The sequence below is a fragment of the Ambystoma mexicanum genome, chromosome 3q (genome assembly GCF_040938575.1).
Source record: "Ambystoma mexicanum isolate Mex_15411 chromosome 3q, UKY_AmexF1_1, whole genome shotgun sequence".
Lineage (NCBI taxonomy): Eukaryota > Metazoa > Chordata > Amphibia > Caudata > Ambystomatidae > Ambystoma > Ambystoma mexicanum.
Window position 1 is genome coordinate 228,977,652 of NC_090926.1, and position 25,522 is coordinate 229,003,173.

At 49.1% G+C, this 25,522-nt stretch overlaps 1 protein-coding gene across 2 annotated transcripts in view; it reads right to left on the bottom strand.

The window, feature by feature from the left end:
• The window catches only part of B4GALNT1 (beta-1,4-N-acetyl-galactosaminyltransferase 1), a 654,742-nt gene extending 629,515 nt beyond the window's left edge, over positions 1–25,227 (bottom strand). The window contains exon 1 of one of the 2 annotated variants that reach the window (XM_069653609.1): positions 24,953–25,227. The gene's annotated coding sequence lies outside the window, so the exon portion shown is untranslated. Of the gene's footprint in view, positions 1–24,416; positions 24,517–24,952 lie in introns of those variants that run through there. The other variant, XM_069653610.1, reaches the window with a different exon arrangement.
• Between the last annotated feature and the right edge of the window lie 295 nt (positions 25,228–25,522).

The window sequence follows — 25,522 nt, forward strand, 5'->3', positions numbered from 1 at the left end:
GGCTTCAAATACATATTGCCGTACCTGGTGAAATTAAAAGTGATGCATAAGGATAAGTCGATTTTCTTTGGATCCCCGGAAGATGCAACTAAATGGATGGACATGCTGAACTGCCCGCCGAGTGCGGATGACCGGGCGGAAGGTGGTGGAGATAAGTGAACCTGAGGGTCCACAGGGACATATTGGTGGAACTGCATAGGGGCGGTGGGGCAACAGATACTAGGGGAGAACAGCCAGAGAGCAAGGACTAACAAAGCCAAAAGATGCTATCAGTGTAAGGAGTGCAGGAAAACAGTAATTATTGGCATGACTAGGCAGCATATGGTGCACATAAAGCAGGAGATATGGAACTTGCTCCCGAGTGAGCAGACCAAGATGGCACACTATCAACCCCCTTTAGTTAGCGTAGTCGGGATACAGGTAGTGCAGTATCGTCCTGCACAGTTCTGTGGACTGACCACTGGTCGGAATACGGACGAGATGCGGGGTAGCCTGAGATCCAGGGATGGAGCTGGGCAACAGTTGGGAATGGTTGGGGTGGGAGGGGAGTTTGGGGAAGAGGGGCAGGGGATAGTTGGGGGGTTTAAAGGGAAGGGAGTTTGGGGGAGTTATATTGGTGAGAGCCTATATTCACAAGCCACGGAGTAAAAGGAGGAGGGCTATAAAAACCTATATACCAAGTTGGGCCGATACATGGATGGGACAGTTATATAGGGAGGTGACTTTAATTGTACCTTGGACCCGAGGCTGGACAGGTAGGATGGGAAGGTTTGGAGGCTCGCCCCAGCAGCGAAGGCCCTGGGTGCCCTGGTACAGGATTTTCAGCTGGTGGATGTGTGTAGAATGCACCACCCGCAGGATAAAGAATATTCACATTATCCTGCCCCACAAAATCTATACACTCGACTAGATTATATATTTATCGGCCCAGATCCAACAGAAGAAGTAACGCATGCAGAATATAAGGCGATGGTCCTTTTGGATCATGCACCACTGATTGTAACATGGCAGTACTTACCTACTAGCGCAAGAATCCCGACATGGAGACTCAGAGCCGAGGCATTAAAGGACAAAGTGTTTAGAGAAGACCTGAGGAAGGAAATAAGGGAGTATTTTGAACATAATACCGGCAGTGTGGAGTCAGCCGGGACACTGTGGGAAGCATTTAAGGTTGTAGCAAGGGGGGGGCAATATCAAAATAGAAAGGTCTACAAGGCGGCATAACACGAGAATTACACAACATTGGGAGGAGGTTAGAAATGATAATGCGAGAAGGCACGAGATCCCCTAAGGAGGCCAAGACCATAAACCGATTACACGATGAATGCAGAAACCTCTGGGAGAGGTTATGTAACTTAAACTACAAAAAATATGTGGAGAGACAGCATGCGGAAGGAGATAAACCAGGCTGGTTACTAGCCTGGTTATATAAAAGTGAGAACTCCAGACAAACCATCGAGGCAATGCGAGGGATAGATGAGGAAACACGGGATACACAGGAAGGAGTAAACAAATGTTTTTTCGAATATTATAAGGCGTTATATGCTGACAATACTGAGGGAGAAGAAATAGCTGAGCTGGGGGCGTTATCAGAGATTAATCTCCCTTAACTTGAGGAGGCAGAAAGAGAGGACTTTGAGGCCCCAATAACGCTGGAGGAGCTAGAACAAGTGGTCAATTAACTGCCTACTAATAAGGCCCTGGGGGCAGACGGACTCCCGAGAGAGTTTTATAAAACGTATAAAACAGAATTGCTTCCCCCGCTGCTTGAAATGTTAAATGAGGCGTTTAACACGGGCACGTTGCGTGAGTCCCTACGCAAAGCGATCATTATTTTGCTCCTTAAGCCCAACAAACTGGGCACGGACTGTGGGTCCTATGGACATCTCTTGATGCTTAATAAAAATAGTAAAATACTCACGGCAGTGATGGCGAACAGGTTGCGACTGGTTATATATAAATTCATACACTCGGACCAAATGGGATATGTCCCACGTAGGAGAAAATCTGCTAAAATAAGAAGACTCCACCATGTGATAGAACAGGCTCGGGATAGCACCCAAGAGGCTGCAATAATATGACTAGACGCGGTGAAGGCCTTTGGCTCGGTTAAATGGCCTTGGCTGCTGGCGGTTTTGAAGGAATACAGCATTGGGCCCGCATATATAAAGTGGGTCCGATTACTATACAACAAACCATTGGCTAGAGTCAGAACGGGAGCAACCATATCAGACAAGTGGCAACTAAGTAGGGGCACCAGACAGGGATGTCCATGGTCTCTGATGCTTTTCATCCTGGCGTTAGAACCCCCAGCGGTGTACTTGAGGCAGCAATACAGAGAAATAGGAATCGGTACCAGGGGTGGGCAACATTTGTTATCGATGTACACGGACGACATGCTGCTGTACCTAAGGTACCCCGAGGAGAACTTGCAATATATTCTGGAAGTCATGGATCGATACGCAAGGCTGTCTGGCATAACAGTTAACCCAAAGAAGTTCAGCATATTCCCCCTAGGTAGATACATAGGAGTGCCACAACATAAACTGCCGGTGCTACAGATACACTGGGAAACAGAGACGTTTAGATATTTGGGAATAGATGTACATCACAGTCCTGAAGCTGAGCACAGGCAGAATACTGAGAAAGCAGTGTCTAAAATTGAAAATAGCATGACTTTTTGGGCCAAGCTACCTTTGACTATGATGGGTAGAGTGGCATTGTTAAAGATGGTAGTACTGCCCAGGTTATTGCACCACTTTGCAAACATACCACATATGATAACCAAATGATTCTTCGCCACGATAAAGAGCATTTGCAAGGGGTTTATATGGCACAAATCCAGGAATAGAGTAGCATTGTGGAAGCTACAAAACCTGTATGAACTGGGAGGCATAAGATTGCCCAATTTTAAAGTATATTACTTGGCTAGTCAGTTCCAGTGGGTGTCAAGGTGGCTATCAGAAGATCCTACAACAGAGTCTAGACTGCTGGTGGCCGAGTGCACCCCTTATTTCCTGAATAAATTGATGTGGTTGCCTAAATTGCAGAGGGAGGGAGGATGTAGAACGCTGGATTTAGGGAGGAAGATGTGGCGCAGAGCCTGCCAGTTAATGGGAAACACGTCCCAGTGCTTCCCACAGATACCACTGGTGGTGTTGGAGGGAGTAGACGAACAGATGAGGAGGAACAACAGAAGATAGTGGGAACCGATGGGTGTAGCGACTATGGGATATGTGTAGCAGGATGGGATAGTGAAAGAGTTTGATACACTGGTGGGAGACACGGGATTGCATCAGAGACAAAATATCACATATGCAAGACTGGTGAAGATGATAAAAAGTACATGGCCCGAGGCAAAGCTGGCCCGTCAGCCAGAAGCTGCCATAGAAACATTTTATGACGTGTCAGATGGGGCCCATGAGATCTCCCGGATATACGAGTTGCTGATGTCTAAGGTGGGTAGGGAAGTCATCCAGACGAGTCTAGACTGGGAGTAGGAGGCGGGGCAATAAATGGGTGATGGGCTATGGGTCAGGGTGCAGGGATACCACAAAAAAGTATCAAGGAACGTTGAGTTTGCAACAGATTCAGTTATATGTCACCCACAGAGCATATATCCCCTGCCCAACTTCTCTCCCTGTCTTCCCCTCTTTTGAATACCTGTTCCAAACCTTCACCTCCCCCCACGCTATATCCTTTCTAATTATTTACCGCCCACCTGGCCCCCTCACCTCCTTCTATGATGACATTGACCACCTCCTTTCCCTCATCTCTCCCACCCCCACACCCCTAACTGTACTTGCAACTTTAGCCTCCATCTATCTACCTTCCACCAAACCTCTCCCCTTTTATCTATTCTCGACTCCTATCTTCTTACCCCCCCCTACTTCACCTACACCCTCTTCGGGGTCCACTCTCAATCTTATCTTCGTCTCTTCTTTCTCCCCCTCCTCGGTCTCTGTGATGCTGGAAATGCATCGGAGGGACAGGGCCTCCGTATCCTAGTCCTTTACTGCTTTTTATCTTGTGTTCTGTCGTGTTTTCCGTGCAGGAGTTCATGTGGGACTCCTGGCGGTGCAGCTCTCTCTTTTGGTTTGGTGTTTAGACCCATGGGATACCCTTATGGCACCCATGGGTGGGGGTACAACCCTGTGCCCCTAGTGTATGTTTTTGGGCACCTGTCTGTGGCTCACAGAGCAGGGTATGGGCTGGTGGAAGCTCCATGCTGAATTTGACAGGTGCCCTGAGTATCCTCCAATTTGGGATACCCAGGCCCTGCCATTGGAATCAGTTGATTCCTGATAGGAAACAAGATGGCCCCTATGGCCTCTTGCTTTCTGTTGCCTATTACCTTGTTTTCACAAAGTCCTGGGAAGCCTTGACTCTGTCCCTTCCCCCTGACCGACTGTTGGGTGGAAGTTCCATATATGGTGTTGTTGTGAAGTCCAGGCCAGAGTGGCTGGAGCCTTCCAGTGACTGTATGTTGTGGGTACTCCCTGTGGGTGGGACCTGGGTGAATGGAGTGTGTGACGAATACGCATTCTGTGTTGTGGGTGTCTAGTATCTTGTGTTTGACACAACTGGCTATTAGCACCATGGCTACCCCCTTACCGGATTCTGGGTCCGGGTACCCAAAATAGTGATTTACCGGGTCATTCCAACCTTGGAGGACCCGGTAAGTCCCCATTCCGGCAACCAGTCCTCATTCCCATTCGAGCCCCCATAGGGCTCGAATGGGAATGGGGATGGAGCTAATAACGGTACCGCAATTTGCGGTACAGTTATTAGCTCTAAAGTCCCTTAACGGGTCCCATCCATAAAGCCTGGTAAAACCAGGCGTTGAGGAAGGGACCCGCTAAGGGACCTCGGAATAGGATGGTAAGGGATTACCGGCACTGGTGACCTTACCGGTGCCGGTAATCCCTTACCACGTACCACCTTGTTGTGAGTGGCCGGAGAGGAGTGAATGGCCTGAATGCACTATGCACCTGATTGGATGTCTGCCTGCATGAATGCCCTTCTGACCGATTGGTTGTCTGAGTGTGACCCAGCAGAATGAATGGGAGATCAACTAGTATATCTGGGGGCCTCTCACTGCTAGAATTCCTGTTCAGAAGCTGAAGAGAAACTGGAGTTGAAACTGAAGCTTAACCTTGCTGCTGGAAGAGAAGTCTTGCTGCTGCTCTACTTCGTCGATCTCAAAGCGGCTGTGTCTCCAAGGACTGACCTAGAGAGGACCTGTTAAGGCGCCCTCTTCCCGAGCTGCGAGGGACCATCGTGCACCAGCTGATATTTTCAAAGTCTCCCTGGTAGAGAGACCTACGACAGGCTGCTGACCGGAGACGGGGACTGCCGCGGAATCCCAAAGAGAAGCGCCCGGACTGTTGTCCGTCACTGTCGACGACCGCCGTGGCCGACTGGAGCCGCGTGCTCCCGTTTGCCTAAGAACTTAATTTGAGCAAAGGACGCTCTCAACTGCATCGGTGCCCACTTTATCCCGCAGGAGAAGGCCGACCGTCGACGCGCCGAGGAGCATCCGCCTGTGGGTTTCCTGCCACCTAAAGACCACAGAGACACCGACGACTCGACACCCTTGCTGGGCCACAGTTCTTCAACATCTCTTTGCGGGCCAGAACTACCGTCACCGAGGTGCCCCGCATGCCTCTTCCTTGCAGGACGCCAACGCTCTGTCGTCGACGAGCACTGCTAAGAACAAAGCTGTCACTTCACCGCCGACCCGTGACTCCTGCCTTAAATGGAGGGCACTCAAGAAGGGCCGCCGATTCCCCGACGACGAACGCTACAATTCTAGGTACATTGGGGCTGTAGAACTATTGTAGAGGGAAATAAGACTCGTAGAACAATATATGGACTGGGCTTGTGATACATCTGTGCTTTACCGGTTGCCCAGGTGGGGGGATCTCCACACAGAATTGTGCCTTGTTGGTAAAGTCCAATATTCTGCCAATTGTTCAACCATCTTGCTTTCCTTCCCCTCTCTACTGCTGGTTTCCTCTTTATTGATCTGTGTGGCATTTTGACAGTATAGTTGATGCACTTTAATGAGATCTGAGAAAAATTTTGGTACCACTTTAGAACTGTATATATTTACCATTATTGATTTTCTGAGCACAAAGTGAGTTATTGTGATAGTGTACATAACGCGAATATTAATTATATAAAGACTGTGGGCCTCATTACAAGTGAGCTGCAATGGGTTAACGGGACCCGCTAAAGGAGGCGGACCCGTTAAACCCTTTCTGCCTCATTACAAGCTCCCCTTGCGAGTCCCGGTAAGTAACGCCTTGTCAAACCAGGCGTGATTACCGGGTTCCGCGAGGGGAAGAGGGAGCAAACAACGGGCTGCTCGTAATCGGCCCGTTGATTCCTCCCTCCCCCATTCCCATTCAGCCCTCTGCGGGCTGAAATGGGAATGGGGAAGGTCCGGGCCCGGGTTCCTGAAGGGAGGAATTACCGGGCTCTCCGAACTCGGAATGGCCCAGTAATTCCCCATTCTGGGAAACCGGACCCGATTTTGGCAGCAGCCAAAATCGTAATGAGGCCCTGTGTTTTAACTAATACAGTGTATGGACAGTCCTTTGTGGGGGCTTGGGGACTACACTGTACTTAAGAACCAGCCTGCATCACCTCCTGAGAAGCTAGGCCTTGATTGCTCAACCATAGCTACCGAATAGAGAATCTTGGCTGGGGTCCTCTGTGTCTCTCCTCTACCATATAGAGAGCAGAAGTACAGACACCCCCCCTCCAGTCTTTACACTGGTGGCAGCGGTGGGATGCTTCTGGTTTTAAGAATCAGTGTATAACTGTGCCACTTACAAAATATCTGCACTTTATTAAATTGAGGTTTAGTTGTGTAACTGCATTACAAGCAATGGCATCTATTTCAAATCGTAAATTGAGCTCTCCAGAGTGCTTGTGAAGCCAGGGAGTTAGACTTTGTGGATATGTCTAGGGCTGAGCTGATGGCTGCCATTGTGGACCACCAGACTGATTGTGAAACTCTTGAAGGGGGGGATGCAACCACTGAGGACTCTACCCCGAGGGTTGTCGCCAAATCTGATTCTGGGAATGCCACCATTCCTGCTGCCTCTGTTCCAAACCCCAGCACTCCCTTGGAGCTTGAGTTATTAAGGATGAAATTGGCCTTTGAATATCGCAAGTTGGAAATAGATGCTAAGCTTAAGAAAGAGGAGTTGGCACAGCAAGTGGAACTCAAGAATAGGGATCTTGAACTCAAAGACAAGGACACTGAATGTCAGCGAATCCAGTTAGAGAGAGCTTCAGTGGAGACTTCAGCTAAACCAGTTGAGAGTGTCAGGTCCCCAGCAACCAAGTTTATGAAGGATTTGGTTGGTGTGTATGCGGAGGGTTCGGATATCCTCCAATGGATTGAAGTGTTTGAGATGGCTTGTGCCATTCTGATGTTGATAAGAGAGATTGGGCTAAGTGTTTGTTAAGCAGAGTGCCTCAAACTGGGTATGACTGTGTTCTGAAACTGAGCGTGGAAGAAAGGGGTCAGTATGAGTGCATGAAGTCTGCTTTAATTTCCAAGTTTGGCAAGACACCTACCCAGTACCTTAAGAGGTTCAGGGACTTTAAGAAATGAGAGAATGTGTCTTGGGTTGACTGGGTGAGTGCTGCGCACATGAACATGATGGGGTGGATTGATGGTTACAAAGTGAAAACGTTTGTTGAATTGTCTCACCTTTTGTTTTTTGAGCATTTTTCTGGAGCCTGTTCACCAGAGCTGCGTCAATATGTTGCTGACCAGAACATTTTGGATCCCTTTAAGCTGGCTAGGTTGGCTGACAAGTGGGTCTCCCACCGGCTGTCCCCTAAGGACTCCAGTGGGAAGGACATGGACAAAGAAAAGGGGACCTCTCAGAAAGCTGAGGAGTCCCAGAAGCAATCACAGTCGGGTAAACCAAAACATTTGTCTCCTAAGACCCAAAAACTTAGTGGGGATAAGTCTGTTGCGGGTGGGAGTAAGAGTAGTGGTCTGCCTGCTGCAAAGCAGGCTCCCAGTGATTCCAGTTCCATACCCCATACTCCTGGCACTTGTTGGAATTGTGGGGCTCTGGATCACTGAAGGGGTGATCCCAAGAGTAAGGGTAAGGCACTTGGAGTCCAGGCTGTCAGCCTGACCTACCCATACTCCGTACCTGAGTTCGAGGCCACTGTCCTCCTCTCCTCTACTCAGATCACCTTTGGTGCTCCCGTAGAGATTTCCTTAGTGTCCCTTGGGGCCTGGGACCAGTACGCAGAAGTACTGGCGACTATCCCACAAAACACTCGTAGGTTTTTGAGAAGTGTATTCTTGAATGGCTAGCCTTCTACTGGTTTGAGAGACACTGGGGCAAGCATGACAGTGGTGGACAGGACCCTGCTCAACCAGAGGACTATGTACGTGCTCCTCTGAGAACCACCAGGTTATGTGGTGGGCCTCCCAAATTATCGCCTGTAGCCTTAGTCGACATTACGATTGGAGACAAGACAGCAAAGCTTCCGGTCCTGGTTCAGGACAATGTGTCTACAAATGTTTTCTTAGGAAATGATTTGGTCGAGTTGGGGATGATCACGGATGGTCTACCCATGGCTGCTGTGGCGGTCACCCGATCGCAGGTCATACAGGGTCCGGCTGCGAGCCCGGTAAGCTCACTGATGGGGAAACCCAAGGCGCGAAGGAAACGGAAGAGTAAGAATGCCACCTCTGTGGAGGGAGCCCCTGCTCTTCCTGCTGTTCCGACAGCGCCCATTGGGATCCATGCTCCGGATGGGCTGGATCCAGTGGTAAACCCTGTCTCAACTACTGTGGGAGAAGAGCCAGAAGACTCTCCTGTGGGAGAGGTTCTCAACCCGGAGGATCATCCTGACCTTCAATGCTTGTTAGCTGAAGGGGGACCCTCCTGGGCGGACTTCTGTAAGGGACAGAGAGAGTGCCACTCTCTCAAGGGTCTGAGGAAACAGGCCCTGTCCCAGGCACAAGGAGAAGTGCCTAGGACATTCCGAATCTATTGGGAGGGTGAGCTCCTTGTTAGTGAGTCCACTAAGCCTGAACCTGGTGCCCTCAAGAGGTTGGTGGTACCCCAGGTTTACAGGCCCTTCCTGCTGCAGTTGGCGCATGAGGTGCCTAGCTGATCATCTTGGTACCAAGAAGACTAAGTAGAGGCTCTCTGCCCATATCTACTGGCCTCGGATGGGAGTAGAAGTTGAGTCCCACTGAAGGACCTGCCCAACTTGTCAGTTGTCTGGCAAGACTGGAGGCAGTGTCATTGCCCCACTGCAACCATTGCCAGTGGTTGGCACACCATTTGAGAGGATGGGCATAGACATTGTCAGTCCCATTGACCCTCCCACTTCAGGTGGACATCGCTTCATCCTGGTCTTGGTTGATCATGCCACCAGGTACCCTGAGGTTATACCCCTTCGGACTGTTACTGCCAAAATGGTTGCTAGGGCTCTCCTGGGCATTTTCACCCATGTTGGATTCCCTAAGGAGGTTGTCTCTGACAAAGGATCCAACTTCATTTCTATTTACATGAAAACCATGTGGAAAGAGTGCGGGGTAACCTATACGTTCTCCACCTCTTACCATCCCCAGACCAATGGTCTGCTTGAGAGATTTAATAAAACTCTCAAGGGCATGCTAGGTGCTTTGGAAGAGCCCCTAAGGAGGAAATGGGATCTCCTCCTGCCATGCCTGCTGTTTGCTTACAGAGCGGTACCTCAAGAGGGTGTTGGTTTCAGCCCCTTTGAGTTACTCTTTGGACATCCTGTGAGGGGGCCCCTTGCCTTGATCAGAGAAGGTTTGGAAGCCCCCCTCCAGGTCCTGCCAAGTAGGTGGGGGACTATGTGTTAGGCCTCAGACGGAGAATGACACAGATGATGGGTCAGGCAACAGCAAATCCCAAGGCCAGCCAGGAATTAAATAGGTACTGGCATGACCTTAAAGCCTCACAAGTGGATTGGACTCCGGGACAGGAAATCCTTGTGATGGAGCCTACCAAGCCTAGAGCTTTGGCAGACAAGTGGACTGGACCCTTCAGGGTCATCTCCAAGATGGGTGAAGTCAATTATCTGGTTGACATGGGAATCCCAGGGGTAGCCCCTCAGGTATTCCATGTTAACAGGCTCAAGCCTTTCCACAGGCGAGCAGAAGTCTCATGTCTCTTGCTAGCTTCAGAGCTAGAAGAGGATGAGAATGAGCCCCTTCCTTATTTGCTGCATAGCAACCCTCAGGATGGCTCAGTAGAGGGTGTACATCTCTCTCCAGATCTGACGACAGAGCAGCAGAAGGCCTGCAGGGCTTTGCTCCAACAGTATGCCTCTCTGTTTTCCCTGACACCAGGCCTTACACCGTGGTGTAGGTACAAAATTGACACTGGTGACAGTGTGCCTGTCAAAAGCAGGTGCTACCGTATGTCAGATACAGTTAAGAACCACATCCAGGCTGAGGTTGCCAAGATGTTGGATCTGGGTGTTATTGAACCCTCAACCAGTCCCTGGTCCAGTCCAGTGGTCCTTGTCCCCAAGGCAAGTTCCCAGGCAGGTACCAAAATTGACGTGCACCCATTGCCCAGGGCTGATGAGCTCGTGGACACCATAGGTGCTGCAAAATTTGTGAGCATCTTTGACCTTACCTCAGGCTATTGGCAAATAGCTCTGACAGACCATGCCAAGGAAAAGATGTGTTCTCAACACCAGAGGGACTCTATCAGTTTAGGGTCATGCCTTTTGGGTTGAAGAATGCCCCTGCCACCTTCCAGAGATTGGTCAATCATGCGCTCAGTGGGCTGGAAGCCTTTTGTGTGGCTTACTTAGACGACATTGCCATCTACATTCCACCTGGGAAGAGCATTTGACACATCTGGATAAGGTGTTGCAGGCCTTGAAAAGGGCTAACCTCACTATCAAGGCCACCAAGTGCCAGATAGCTCAGGGGAAAGTCACGTATCTTGGTCATGAGGTAGGAGGGGGTCAAATCCAACCTCTCCCCAGTAAAGTACAGGACGTACATGACTGGGAGACTCCCACTACTCAAACCCAGGTGAGAGCCTTTTTGGGTCTCACTAGGTATTACTGCAATTTCATGGCAGACTATGACACCATAGCTGCACCCCTGACAGCTCTGACTTCACCCAAACAGCCTAGGAAGGTTAATTGGACGGAAGACTGTCAGAGGGACTTTGATGGCTTGAAAAAAAGTCTGTGTATGGCACCTGTGTTGCGTGCGCCTGACTACAGCCGACCCTTTATTGTCCAGACGGATGCCTGCGACACCGGAATTGGAGCTGTCTTGTCCCAGTTAGATGACAAAGGGAGGGAACATCCTATCATATTCATCAGTAGACAACTCAAGGGTAGAGAACTTAGGTGGGCTACTGTTGAAAAGGAATGTTTTAGCATAGTTTGGAGCCCTAGGCGTTTAGGCCCTACCTTACAGGGTCTACCTTCAAGGTCCAAACAGATCATAAGCCCCTGAAGTGGCTTATGCAGATGAAGGGTGAAAACCCGAAACTGCTCAGATGGACCATTAGCCTGCAAGGGCTAGACTTCACCATAGAGCACAGACCAGGGAAGAGTCACGATAACGCAGATGGCCTTTCCAGAACGTATGTTGACCGTCTGGATGAGGGTGTCTATCTCGTGGGAGATTAGGCACCCTAACCTCAGTCTGGGGGGGGTGACTGTGATGCTGGAAATGCATCGGAGGTACAGGGCCTCTGTCTCCTTGTCCTTTACTGCTTTCTATCTTGTGTTCTGTCGTGTTTTCCACGCAGGAGTTCATGTGTGACTCCTGGCGGTGCAGCTCTCTCTTTTGGTTTGGTGTACAGACCCATGGGATATCCTTATGGCACCCATGGGTGGGGGTACAACCCTGTGCCCCTAGTGTATGTTTTTGGGCACCTGTGTGTGGCCCACAGAGCAGGGTATGGGCTGGTGGCAGCTCCATGCTCAATTTGACAGGGGCCCTGAGTATCCTCCATTTTGGGATACCCAGGCCCTGCCATTGGAATCAGTTGATTCCTGATAGCAAACAAGATGGCCCCTCTGGCCTCTTGCTTTCTATTGCCTATTACCTTGTTTTCACAAAGTCCTGGGAATCCCTGACTCTGTCCCTTCCCCCTGACCGGCTGTTGGGTGGAAGTTCCATATATGGTGTTGTTGTGAAGTCCAGGCCAGACTGGCTGGAGCCTTCCCAGTGACTGTATGTTGTGGGTACACCCTGCGGGTGGGACCTGGGTGAATGGAGTGTGTGACGAATAAGCCTTCTGTGTTGTGGGTGTCTGGTATCTGGTGTTTGACACAATGACTGAGACAGCAGAATGAATGGGAGATCAACTAGTATTTCTGGGGGCCTCTCACTGCTAGAATTCGTGTTCAGAAGCTGAAGAGAAACTGAAGTTGAAACTGAAGCTTAACCTTGAAGCCCTGCTGGAAGAGAAGTCTTGCTGTTGCTCTACTTCATTGATCTGAAAGCGGCAGTGTCTCCAAGGAGTGACCCAGAAAGGAACTGGTAAGGCGCCCTCTTCCCAAGCTACGAGGGACCATCGTGCACCAACTGATCTTTGCCAAGGCTCCCTGGTAGACAGAACTACGACAGGCTGCCGACCGGAGACGGGGACTTCTGCGGAATCCCAAAGAGAAGCGCCCGGACTGTTGTCTGCCACTGTCGATGACCGCCATCGCTGACTGGAGCCGCTTTGCTCCCGTTTGCTTAAGACCTTAATTTTAGCCAAGGACGCGCTCGTCTGCATTGCCGCCCGCTTTATCCCGCTGGAGAAGGCCCGACCGTCGACGCGTGGAGGAGCATCCGCCGGTGGGTTTCCCGCCACCTAAAGACCACTGAGACACCGACGACTCGACGCCTTTGCTGGGCCACAGTTCTTCAACATCTCTTTGCGGTCCAGTACTACCGTCACCGAGGTGCCCCGCACGCCTCTTCCTTGCAGGACGCCAACGCTCCGTCATCGACGAGCACCGCTAGGAACAAAGCTGCCACTTCACCGCTGTAGTTCACCCTGTTCTCCGTCAGACGTTCGACGACCCGTGACTCTTGCCTTAAAGGGAGGGCACTAGAACTATTGTAGAGGGAAATAAGACTCGTAGAACAATATATGGACTGGGCTTGTGATACATCTTTGCTTTACCGGTTGGCAAGGTGGGGGGATCTCCACACAGAATTGTGCCTAGTTGGTAAAGGCCAGTATTCTGCCAATTGTTCAACTATCTTGCTTTCCTTCCCCTCTCTACTGCTGGTTTCCTCTTTATTGATCTGTGTGGCATTTTGACAGTATAGTTGATGCACTTTAATGAGATCTGAGAATAATTGTGGTACCACTTTAGAACTGTATATATTTACCATTATTGATTTTCTGAGCACAAAGTGAGTTATTGTGATAGTGTACATAACCATGAATATTAATTATATAAAGACTGTGTTTTAACTAATACAGTGTGTGGACATTCCTTTGTGGGGGCTTGGGGACTACACTGTACTTAAGAACCAGCCTGCATCACCTCCTGAGAAGCTAGGCCTTGATTGCTCGACCATAGCTACCGAATAGAGAATCTTGGCTGGGGTCCTCTGTGTCTCTCCTCTGCCATATAGAGAGCAGAAGTACAGACACCCCCCCTCCAGTCTTTACAGTCTTCATTCTCCCCAACTATCTATCCGACCATGCTCTACTCTCCTTCTCCCTCACTCCCCTGTCTCTCCACTCCCTCCTCCCTCTTCCTTCATCTCTTTTTCTCGACGGGACGTTGTAACTTTAATCCCTCTCACTTCTATGATACCTGCACCTCCTCCCTCCCCCTCTCATTCACTTTTCTCTCTGCAAACGAAGCTTTATCCACTCTATCTTCCTCCCTCGCCTCCAGTCTTGGCCAACTATACCCTCTCCCCCCTTCCGCCCCTCCTGAAAACATGCCCAAGCCTGGCTTTCCCCTCATCTTCTGTCTATGCACCGCTTTCTCTGACGCCTCGAAAGACGCTGCCTCGAACACTGCTCACCAGCCAACCAGACCTCCTACTTCTCTTACCACTCCCCTTGTGGCACCTGCATCAGCTCATCCAAATGATCCTACTCCTCTAACCTTCTCCACTCTCAATCTTCTCACCCCAGACGAATCTTCCAAACCCTTACTTGTCTTCTCTCCCCTCCTACCCCTGACCACTCTGCCTCCTCCCTTCTTTCACCCTCTCACTTTGCAGACTTCTTCTCCTCTAAGATACTCACCTTATGCCAAAATATTCTTCGCTCCCCATCTTACTCTCCTCCTTCCCCTTCTCACACCACCCCATCCTCCTGAATGTCTAATTTCACCCCTGTCTCTCACTCAGATGTTTCCCTCCTCCTGTCCAAAACTCACCCTACTGCAGCCTGCTCTGATCCTCTACCCACCCCTCTAATTCCCAAAATCTATCCTCTTCTCATACCTTACCTCACCTCTTTCTTCAACATATGCCTCACTACCGCTACCTTTCCTTCAGCCTTCAAACATTGTACTATCATCCCTATCTTGAAAAAACCCTCTGCTAACCCCCTCTTGGCTTCCAACTTTCATCCCATCTCTCTTTTACCATTCCTCTCTAAGCTCCTGGAATACCTAGTCTATTCCCAAATCTCAGCTTTTATCTCCAATCTCTCTCTCCTCCCCCCTACTCAATCCGGATTTCGCCCCAAACATTCCACTGAAACTACTCTCACCTCCGTTCTTAACTCCCTCCCGACTACTCGCTACTCCAAACACTCTTCCGTTCTCATTCTCCTCGACCTCTCTTCTGCCTTTGACACTGTCGATCACTCCTTACTCCTCAACACTCTTTCCTTCTTTGGTCTCAAAGGCTCAGTCCTCAACTGGTTTTCCTCCTACCTTTCCAATCGCTCCTTTGCCGTCCCTTGGGGTGGCCGCTCCTCCCCATCCCACTCACTCGACTTTGGTATTCCTCAAGGTTCCGTACTTGGACCTTTCCTCTTCTCACTTTATACCTCCTTTCTAGCCCCTATCATCTCTTCCTTTGGTATCTCTCACCACTTCTACACTGATGACACCCAGCTCTTCCTTTCCTTCTCTTCCTTCACTCCTGGCATCCACCTTAAACTCTCTTCCTGTCTCACTGCTATCAAAACCTGGATGTCCTCCCATTTTCTCACCCTAAACACTGACAAAACTGAAGTCTTATTCCTTCCCGCCAACATAATTTCTCCCCCCACCCCCTCCTTCCATCCTATTTCCCCCTGCTCTTCTCCCCACCTCTGCCACTTCCATTCTAACCTCTCCTTTACTCACCATATCTCTCTCACCTCCCGTGCTTGTCGCTACCATCTCTGCAATGTTTGCAAAATCTGATCCTCCGTCACCTTCCACGCCACCAAACTCTTAAATTCTTCCCTCATCTTTTCTCGTCTCTTCTACTGTTCAGGTCTCCTCTTTGGCCTCCCTGTCTTTCATCTTGCCCCCCTCAAATCCCTCTACCATTCTGCAATCCGCACTCTCTGGTCCCTCTCTCCTCATGACTCCATCTCCTCTTCGCTTTCTTCACTTGGTTGGCTTTCCTTTCACCTTCAACTCAAATTCGACTTCCTCTGTCTTGTCTTTAAACCTCTTCACGATCTTGCTCCTCTCTACCTTTCCTCCCTCCTCTCTTTCTACTCTCACTCTCACCGCATACGCTCTGCTGACCACTTTCTCCTCACTGTCCCACCCCCTCCTTGCGCTTCTTCTTGCTTCTGCACTGGAACTGTTTACCTCTCCCCATCTGCCCCATCTCCTCATACTCTTCTTTCCGCTCCTCCTTAAAATACCACCTTCTTCAATCTTCCTCCTGACAGCTCTCTACTACTTCCTCCCCTGCTTTTCGCGTACCCAGGTTTTTAATCTAATGATCTTGGTAAATTGTTCTGCATATTATTGTTCTTGGTTATTTGACTCACAACTTGTTTTTTATTGCTTCTAATGTATTCATGTTGTTTCATGGAAAGCTCTTTGGCTTAAAGTGCTATATAAAATTTAATAAATACAAATAATAAATACAAATACAAATATATGACCCCCAAGAAGATAACCCAGTTTAAAAATGCTGGGACAAACACATGTCCGAAATGTGGGGAGGAGAATGCAGGAATGGTACATATGTTCATGGCATGCCCCGAAATAAAGAAATACTGGGAGGAGGTGGCCCATTTCATGGCAGGAAACGAGATAAACTTAGATGTGGGGGAAGTGGGAGGAGGGGGGAGAAAATATAACATGAGACTGTACATGTGAATTGACATGCATATTCGTTGCTAAACTGTATGGTGTACATGTTGTAAACAATAAAAATTGTTTTAAATAAATAAATAAATAAATAAATGCTAGACTCATTAAAGGTTTATTTAAGGCCCACTTCAGGGGTGAGTCACTGATTTAGTCTGTTCTTAAACACCTCGAATTCACAATGCAGACAAAAACTTCCAAAACACATTTAGAGTAGAATATGCATCCATTCGGACTATGTGTTTTGCTTTTTGCAAGTTGCAGTTATCGCTTGTTTTGTTCTGCCGTTGCCTCTGTTACGATCATCACAAGACATTCCTTCTTGGTGCCCTCCATCACTTACAAAATCTTTGTGCCTAAACGCTTGTGGACAGTGTCAAAATATTTGACCACAGCACATAAAGTGGCCCTTGATTTCATTGTGCGACAATTCAACGCTTTGTTGTAATGTGTCTATCTTTCCTATCTCCATGTCAGTTCAGGATGTTTGTTTGCATGTATGACGTAACGAGTGCCCAGAGTATGGGATGCGGTGTGAGTGCGGTGTTTTCCCTGCGCTACTCAAAATTCTTTAATACACAGTTGTGAACCCTCCCAATGGTATGTATTTTGTCAACCTCTGAAGCCTGAAAAGTAGATCCGCGCAGGTTTGACATGTGGCCAACTTTGCACCAGACCTGCAGATGAACCGGCCTGCTGTTAAATCTCAGTTACCAGTTTACTGGTATCCACTACAGAGTGTAATTTGCTTTCCGACTTTGAGAACGTGTGTGTGTGTGTGTGTGTGTGTGTGTGTGTGTGTGTGTGTGTGTGTGGCCAACTCAGCCTTTCGTCCTTCTGAGGTTGATAAATGAGTACCAACACAGGTTGTGTGATATTGTATGTATATGTGTTCTATATAAATCTCTTAGGAACAAGTGCTATATAATAACACATCATTATCATTTGGCCTTGAACGTCTGTTTGCATTCACAGACATGTGGTAATATGGGCCTATGCACACTGATATTAATGATACATATGGTATCCATTCTTGTATGAAATGTATATCACATTACAGTGATATCATAACCATATTTTTCGTAGTGTACTTAGGAACAATGCTATGTTCTGCCACTTCCTGTTTTGTCAAGGGGTGAAAGGTTCTGTGCATCACTGTGGTGTGACCAGCCTTTCGCGGTCTGAGGGCCCGCTGACCACTGGTCCTGTGTTGCAGGCGTTGTGTTCAAACCACTTCACTTGTATTTCGGAAGGGGTTAAGACTAGACTAACCATAAGAATTATTTTCTGACAGAAGGTTATAATTCCAAGGTGGAGAGTCTGGTACACTTCTAGTGTACTCTCTCAGAATACCCCTATGAGAAAGTAAAAGGGGACAAATAGCACCAAGGAGTGTTCCAATCTGCTTTGCCTTAAATCACAGAGCACAGCTCGATATTTGATAAACAGGTGTGTGTTAAAAGGGTTGTAGGTGTGAATCAGTAAATACATAACAGACACAAGGCTTGCTGCTCACATCACCATTCACAACACTCATGCTAACATTAAAATGTTTGTAACCATGAACCATATATACTCATTTGAACAACATTTTAGGTTTTTGGATGTGGGGATAACACAGTTGCAACATCAGCCACTTAAATGGGGTATAAGGGCTCTTCTGCTTCTTGTTTCTGAGAATTTTAGATGTGGAGAGGCAGGGTCTCAGTCTGAGCATGCCCAGACCCCAATATAGACTTCTGTAGGGAATTATATCTATAGACCGGAAATGGATACCATACAAGAGACACCCAATAAAGAGGGAACAATGTACAGAAAGGATTGTACTTCTTACAAACTTTAGCTGATGAAGCATTTTAAACCAAACTGGCTTCTGATAGGTGATATGGGGTCCACAGTTCCTCACTCACAACCTCCTCATCGTTACGCAGGCATCAGGGGTTAGTTCTGCAAAAACGAGCAGGCCCTTGCTTTATCTAACAGAGCTGGCATTGGCATCTCTTATTAGTGCTGGCCTGCAGCTAGCGAAAATCATGGTGTGGCGGGTGCAGCGTTCCACTATTTTTATTTTTATTGTTAACAGCTCCACTACTTTTTTGCAACCATTTGCACCGTCCTGGAACTCTTCTTTGCGAAGTTAAAGCACACTTCTCCATTTTACCACTGATATCAGTTACAACTAAACTGAAATCTGTTTCAACTCATTTGGCTGTCTACCAGTAAGACTGCAACACTTGAAAAATGTGCTTGTGTTTCACGTTGGCCCCCTTCCTTCTGATTCATTACCCCGCCAGAGTCACAGGTCCACGGCTTTTTGGTACACTTCTACCACTGGCTGTAGCGGTTTACAAAGGGTGTTTGTCCTAGTGGATGTGCAATTTGAGGCAACTTATTTTATTACTTGATGTGTTTAAGTTTGGGGACAGTTTGCCACAGGTGTTAGAGCTACATACACATCAATTCCAGTGTGCTATTGTATGTACATGGAACACATCAAACAAAAAGAGTCATATGTGCTGTTACATAGAGGAGCAGCACATAGACACCTTAACAAACAGGCTGGTGCCTTGGGCGTCACATATCACTGCATTGATTTTCCACGGACTAGGGTCTGCACGGTGACACAATGTACCCTGTTTTCCTGATCAAGGTGCCAAGTCACAATGAGGAGCCAACTGGCAGTGGTTGGCGTGTTAAGATGATGAAATGTTCTTTGAGGCTGAGGGATGCATTTAGTCCATATCCCAAAGCAGCCACTAGACCACTTAGGCAAGAAAATGACAGTTAACCTTCTGAGGCATGCGCCGTATGTTACAAATAAGTAATACACCCAAGAAAAGTGTTGGTGTGTAAAAAGAAAAGAAGATAGTTTTAAACTTTTCCTGTGTGGCAGGTTTTTTCGCTTGGAAGAATGCATAGGTTTGGTCAGCTAAGTGATACTTCATGCTGGTCTTTGGAATAAAAATGCCCATGTTCAGTTCTTATCCCTGTGGTCTAAAAGCAATGGCTTGTTAAATGAGCCATCACTTATAAATTGGCCCCACTGCAAAGGCTCTATCAACACAAAGCTGGAGAGGGGGGTCCGACCGATAACGTAGATTTCACTGAATCCAATTTCACCTACTCAGTGATCTTTGATTTTTTTCCTTCAAATTGGTTAGGTAGGTAGGTACATTTGAGAACATAGATGGGGGTGCTGTAAGGGGATAGGATAAGGTACGGGGAAGTGGGAGAAGGGGTGGGGGTTCTTCCCCCGCATAATAAAAAAGAATTGAAGAAAAGAAATGCAAAGATTTCACCGTTCGGTTAAGTGGATTCGGTGAAATCACACACATCCAGGTCAGATGGTGTACGTCTCCATAGCATCTCAGAGGCTGCTTTTGGAATATGCATTCCTTTATTTGAAACAAAGGAATGCTTAACGCTTTATTCGGGTAGCGAACTCAGAGGCAGCAGCTGTCTGGGCCGAGCCCTTCCTGCGCCCTCCCCAACACCACCGCACCACAGAGCACCGTAATCTCTGCTCCCCGGACATTCGCCCCCTCTGCCCGCCCCGGAAATGGGGCTTATTGGAAGACACTGGCACTGATATTGAAAAGAGCTGTGCGCTTGGAGCTGAGGGCGCCTCTTGCTAAAGTGACCACCCTGAGCTCAAATGAAGAGGGGCCTGTTGCATTGGTGGAACTATGGGTGAAAGGGCCTATTGGAGTGCATTGTCTGAGCTGCAAGTGCATGGGCGTAATTTTAGGGGGGGACGGGGTGTTTGTTTCCCCCCCAACTTTCATGGCTCACCATTTTGTCCCCATTCATTTGGCTGGGGAACCTTTTCTTTAGATGACATGTCCCCCCCAACATTTTCAGCAAAGTTACTCCACTGTGCAAGTGGGGACTAGATCAAGATGGGAGGCCTAAAAACAAAGTAGGGCGACTGTGGCGAGCATTGGGAAGTGACGTCACGGAACGTAAAGATGAAATATGCACATTTCATTCAGGCTTGTCTTGCACTATTGAAAAAAACACACAAGACAAAAAAGCATTTGCCAAGGGAACAGACTTTCGTATTACCTTGCTGATTAAGTATAAAATACACGCAGCATTTAAATATGAGAACCAGTACCCAAACATGCCCATAGAAAAGTGTCAATATGACAGCGCAGATGGCCAGGGTCTGGCCGTTGAGTGTCTAGTTTCAGAGGTGCGAGGCCAGGATGCGATTTCCGGCCAGCGTTCCATTTCCGGCTGTCGCACTGCAGCCTGTTGTTCTTCTTGTTTATTTTTTCTTAAACACAAAGTGAGGACAGCGTCCGACGTCTCTAAAAAGTGGGCAGGCACCGTCCACCCGTGTTTGCGCGCTGTGACTAGCACCGGTTGGATTACAGTGCATTGGCAGGGCTGTGCATAGCAGGGGGGCATGATTGAGGTGCATTGGTAACGCTTTCTGTGGTTCCTGGCAGAGACTAGCACGGGGTGCTACGGTTAAATGTTGAGGTGCCCTGGCAGAGCTGTGATTCTGTTGAAATACTAGCATGGCAAAAGAAAGTACAGGTTATTGAGGAGCATTTGTGTAACTGTGTGTGGCCTCCGGTACTGGAATAGTGTAGACTGACGCAGGCAGGGCTTTAAGTGGGGTAAGAAATCGAGGGGTGGGGAGACCTCCTTTGGGGGCGTGGCTTGCAGGGTGGGCGTGGCCTAACACGTACACAAACCATAGTAAGGTACGCATTTAAGCATTTATATATCTGTTTGCGTACCTTTCTATGGTTTGTGTAGTATGCAAGTCATCTTTTATAAACATAGAAATATGTAACATATTTCTATCCTCATAAAGGATGGCTTGAAAAGTACACAATTTAATCAATCTTTTATAAAGCTTTGATGACGGACAAAGCCTGAGGCGTCTTTGTCTGTTGACAAAGCTTTATAAAAGATGGCTTGAATTGTGTACTTTTCAAGCCATCTTTTATAAACCTCGAAATATGTTGAGGAGTCCCCACTGAGGGTTAAAGAGCCTCTGTGACCTGGGGGGGGATGGGGAAACAAAAGGACAGTAACTTTCACTGGTGACCCCTCGTGTCAGGGGCCCTCGTTTCAGGGGTCACCAGAGGAAGTTACAGTGACTGACAGAAGTGCCAGCCAGCCGCAGCAAAGCTGCGGCTGGCTGGCACTTCTGTCAGCTTGCCTGACTTAATGGCGGGTGCATCTCCCGTTGCGGCTGCAGCCCCAACGGGATAATTTGTCCTGCCAATGTTGTGGTGGGAGCTGGGGGCGCCGGCAGGGCCCCGGCTTAGCCCCACTTTGTGGAGACTTCCGAGGCCTGGCCCCGGTTGGCCCGGCCCACTTAAAGCACTGGGCGCAGGTGATAATGAAGGTGCATTGGAAGGGAAGTGTGTTATGTCGAAGTACAAAATAGATCGGGGGTGTTGCCAGTCAGGAGTGAAGGGTACGGCGGACCTTCATCAGAGCCTGATTGTGGGAAAAACACAAGTGGTTTGTTCAAGTACGGAAGTTAGGGGTGGGTTGTGCTGGCAGAGCTGCGATGCAGGTCAGCAATGATTATAGAAATCATACGTTAATATTTAATAACGTTGCAAGCTTTTGAACATACACAGCGAGGAGGCGCATTAGCAGGGTCTGAGCAGTGCTGCAAGGCCTCAGTATTTGAACATTAGAAGCGGAGCGCATGCAAACCTTGACGGATAGGAGGCCAGCCATAGCCAGGGTTGCCCTTATCAGGTAGAGATGTATTGGCAGAGCTGTTAAGGATCCAGTGCCAGAGGACTGCAGTACTTCTGGCAAACCTGCCGCGGTTCATGGTAACTTCGCAAATATGCCACCGTTTCTTTGTCTATTCATTATATAGCATGAGTGTGGGCAACGCTACAGCGGAACACCACTCAATGTGGCAGTGCAGGGTCTAGGCGCACTGAGCTGTGTGTAGGGCCGACTGAAGATGCGGCAGGGCTTGTGGGAGCCCATTTCAAAATGTGTTTTGGGGACCCCAAGCCTTTCCGGAAACAGAGGCACCATGATGCGTGCTCACACTGTAGTAATGACAAACGAATGCAGTGAGTGAGGTTGCGAATTGCTGCATGGCATCACTTGACAGGCAGCCTGAAAGGGGGCAAAACTCGAAATGCCTGCTGAAAAGCTATTCATCTCTCTTTGACAGTGAAATAGGACTGCCAGCATGGAGCAGCTGATTGGGGGCCCATTTCAAATGAAAACATTGAAAGGCCCTAACGTCATCCCTGGCTGTGTGTCGGTAGAGGTCCCTGTGCTGAATAGCTACAGGTATGCAATACAGGTATGCAATTTAAAGTGTAGGGGTACTGACAGAGAGCTATGGGCAGGTGCACGTCCTAGCATAGCAACAGGACAGGGACTGGGTGCATTGGCAGAGCTGCGTGTGGGTGCCATTGCCGGAACAGCAGTAGGAATGCAGTTCATGAGGGTTAGGTGCACGGGTAGAGCTGTGCATAGGAAGGGGTCCCAGTGCCCCAATAGCAGCACATATGCAGGCCAGTGCCCAGGCCAGGCTCCAAGTGTGGAGTAGAAGCCGTTCTGCAGGTCAGGGTTTAGGTGCAGTGCCAGTGCGTTGAGAATAGATTCCAGTGCAAGAACAGCATTAGCTGTGCAAGCCCTTATTTATGTGCAAATTACAACAAGATAGCAGCTGCCACCTGACAAATCCCTTTTTTCATTCAGCAATTTAACCTCTGTGCTAGAATGCATGTATTCCCAACTCAACAGGCTAACCGCCGTAATGCCATCTTCTTATTATAATCAGCTTACCCCTTTGGCATACAATGCAGACTTCATCTCACTGGACGCCTTTCTACTTGCCGTGACCACTGGGTCGACAATGACTAGGCAGCCTTGCCTTACCATCATTTTGCAACTCGCGGTTTTTGGCATTGACTACGCGGCTTTGCCCTACTGCATGTTTGCAACTAGCAGTTTTTGACAATGCATGTGCACCAAATGTACGGATGCATGCAAACACGGATTATATATATTGTTCAGCGACTGCATGTCTACCACTACCAAATTTGAACACCATTTTTAATCGGGAGCACACTGCACACTCTATTAATCTCGGGAGGGTGGCTCAGGGGCAATGCACAGGTTCGATCCCTGGGTCTGCGCTTATAAACCTCTGGGTATTAAACACGTTATAAATAACCGATTGCCAGGCACAACAATAATTAGCTAACTTTTAGACATAATAGGTTAGACTACAAGCTAGGACCATCTTTGAACCAATGGACACATCTTAATAGGAGATCTATTTACATGTGTCTCCCACACACGATGGCGGGCCTAGAATGTCACCAATAATCAGATAGACACTTATTTTATGATTTAACCAGAAAGGCACTGGTTTTTTAGAGGCTGCAGGCGTGTTCTTCACCAATTACACCATTGGGACATGTCCTAACAACTCTGGATACCCAATGCATTCTTACACTACTTTGTTTTGTTGTCCTCCATCTGTTCTTCCCTTCCTATGCATTTACTAATGTTAAGCCTTGAAAAAGACTGTATGGTCAAAACACACGTTGGCTTAAATCATGACACTCCATGATTTTGGGAGCACTTGATAACCTGTCCCTGTAACTATGCAGGCCTGGCTGTCATGATCTAGGTGGTTTGGCAGGGCTGCCTGCAGGTCCCACTGCTGGATTAGCAGCGGATCTGCAGTTCATTGTTTGGGTGCATCGACATAGAAGTGTGTGTGTGTGTGCGGCCCTGGCAATACTGGCACAGTGGTGGGCAGCTCTCGCCACCATTGAGCTCCAGTGGCGGAATGGCTGGCATTGGAGGCGCTGTTTTGGGTATAGGGAGGCTGGAGCAGGTCGGTATTGTGGGTGGGATGCTGAGTGAAGGGATTGATGTTGCAGTGTGAGAACAGCGTGTGGCTCCCAGGCAGTGCCGGACGCTGCGCGGGTCAGGCATGGCGCGTGCTGGGACGCGCCGCGTGTGGAATGCGGCCGAGCGTAGCACGTGACTGTTCCCGTAAATGGGAAAAATAAATAACCGTATTGCGTATTAAAACGACTACGTTGGAAAACAATGACAAGAAAATCTGCGAGCTGTAAAAAGGCGATTGACTGTTACTCACGCCCCACCTCAGCACCCGCCGCGACCCCCGTTCCTATTGTTGACACAAAGGGATGGCAAAAAGCAGGCCGGCGAGAAGATGCGCTCACATCCTCCGGCCCCCGGAGCCGTCTTCCTGCACAGTGGCCTGGGGGCGGGGCCGGGATTTCCCCGTGCCCCCTCGCTGCCACCCCCTCCCCCCCCCCCGCCCCGCCACCAGAACCTGGACCGCTATCGCCAGGGCAGACGGCGAAGGCTTTGCACTGAATCCCGTTACCAACACGCTGTCTATGGCGCGGTACACCCGAGTGGGGCTGGACTCACCGCGCGTCTTGCGGGCTGGTGGGCAGCATCCCACCATGTCCGGCTGATACGCCCCTCGCCCACCGTCTACTCCCCCTGCCGCTTCCATAGTCTCTACTAAGCGCACCCGTACATAAGCGCAGGCACCCACAGACAAGGGAGCCCTCCACCTCGTGCGGCCAAACCACGCAGTGCACAGACCCCGAGGGGATTGATTGGTATCGGGGATGCAAGGCTGGCGGTGGCGACTGGCGACGCTTACCTTGCACGGCCTGGAAGAAGCATTCAGGCGCTGGCGAGTGGACCCCAAAACCCAAGCTTCTCCCGGAGTGGAGATGTCCTTAGACCCCCCGGTGGGTGCAGCTCCCCGGCTGGCGATGCTGTCAACCCCGAGGCGGCGGCAGCTGCCCAGCTGTAAGCGCCCCCTCCCCACCCATAGCTGCTCTCGGGGTGGGGGTGCTGGCAGAGCCCAAGCTGCTGTTCGGGGCTCAGAATTCTGCTGGCGCTCGGCTGGGCGGGGGTGGTCTCCTGTCCGTGTGATGCTGTAGGCAGTGGAGGCTGATGAGCTCTGCTGTCTTACGCATCTGGGTACCGAATCACGAGCATGGCGCCCTCTAGCGGCAGTACTGGGAAATCCCACTCAATCTGCACAAGACGGATCAATATGTATGCAATGTGGAAAAAGACGACATGGGACGACATGAGGACAAACGCAGAGTGATAGACATGCCGCAGACATGCAAATACTAAACTAAGGAGAGAAGTAGTGCTCTATGGAGAAAATGACATTGTCCTGAAAACCACACTACAGGCACGCTTAGATACCTTCTAC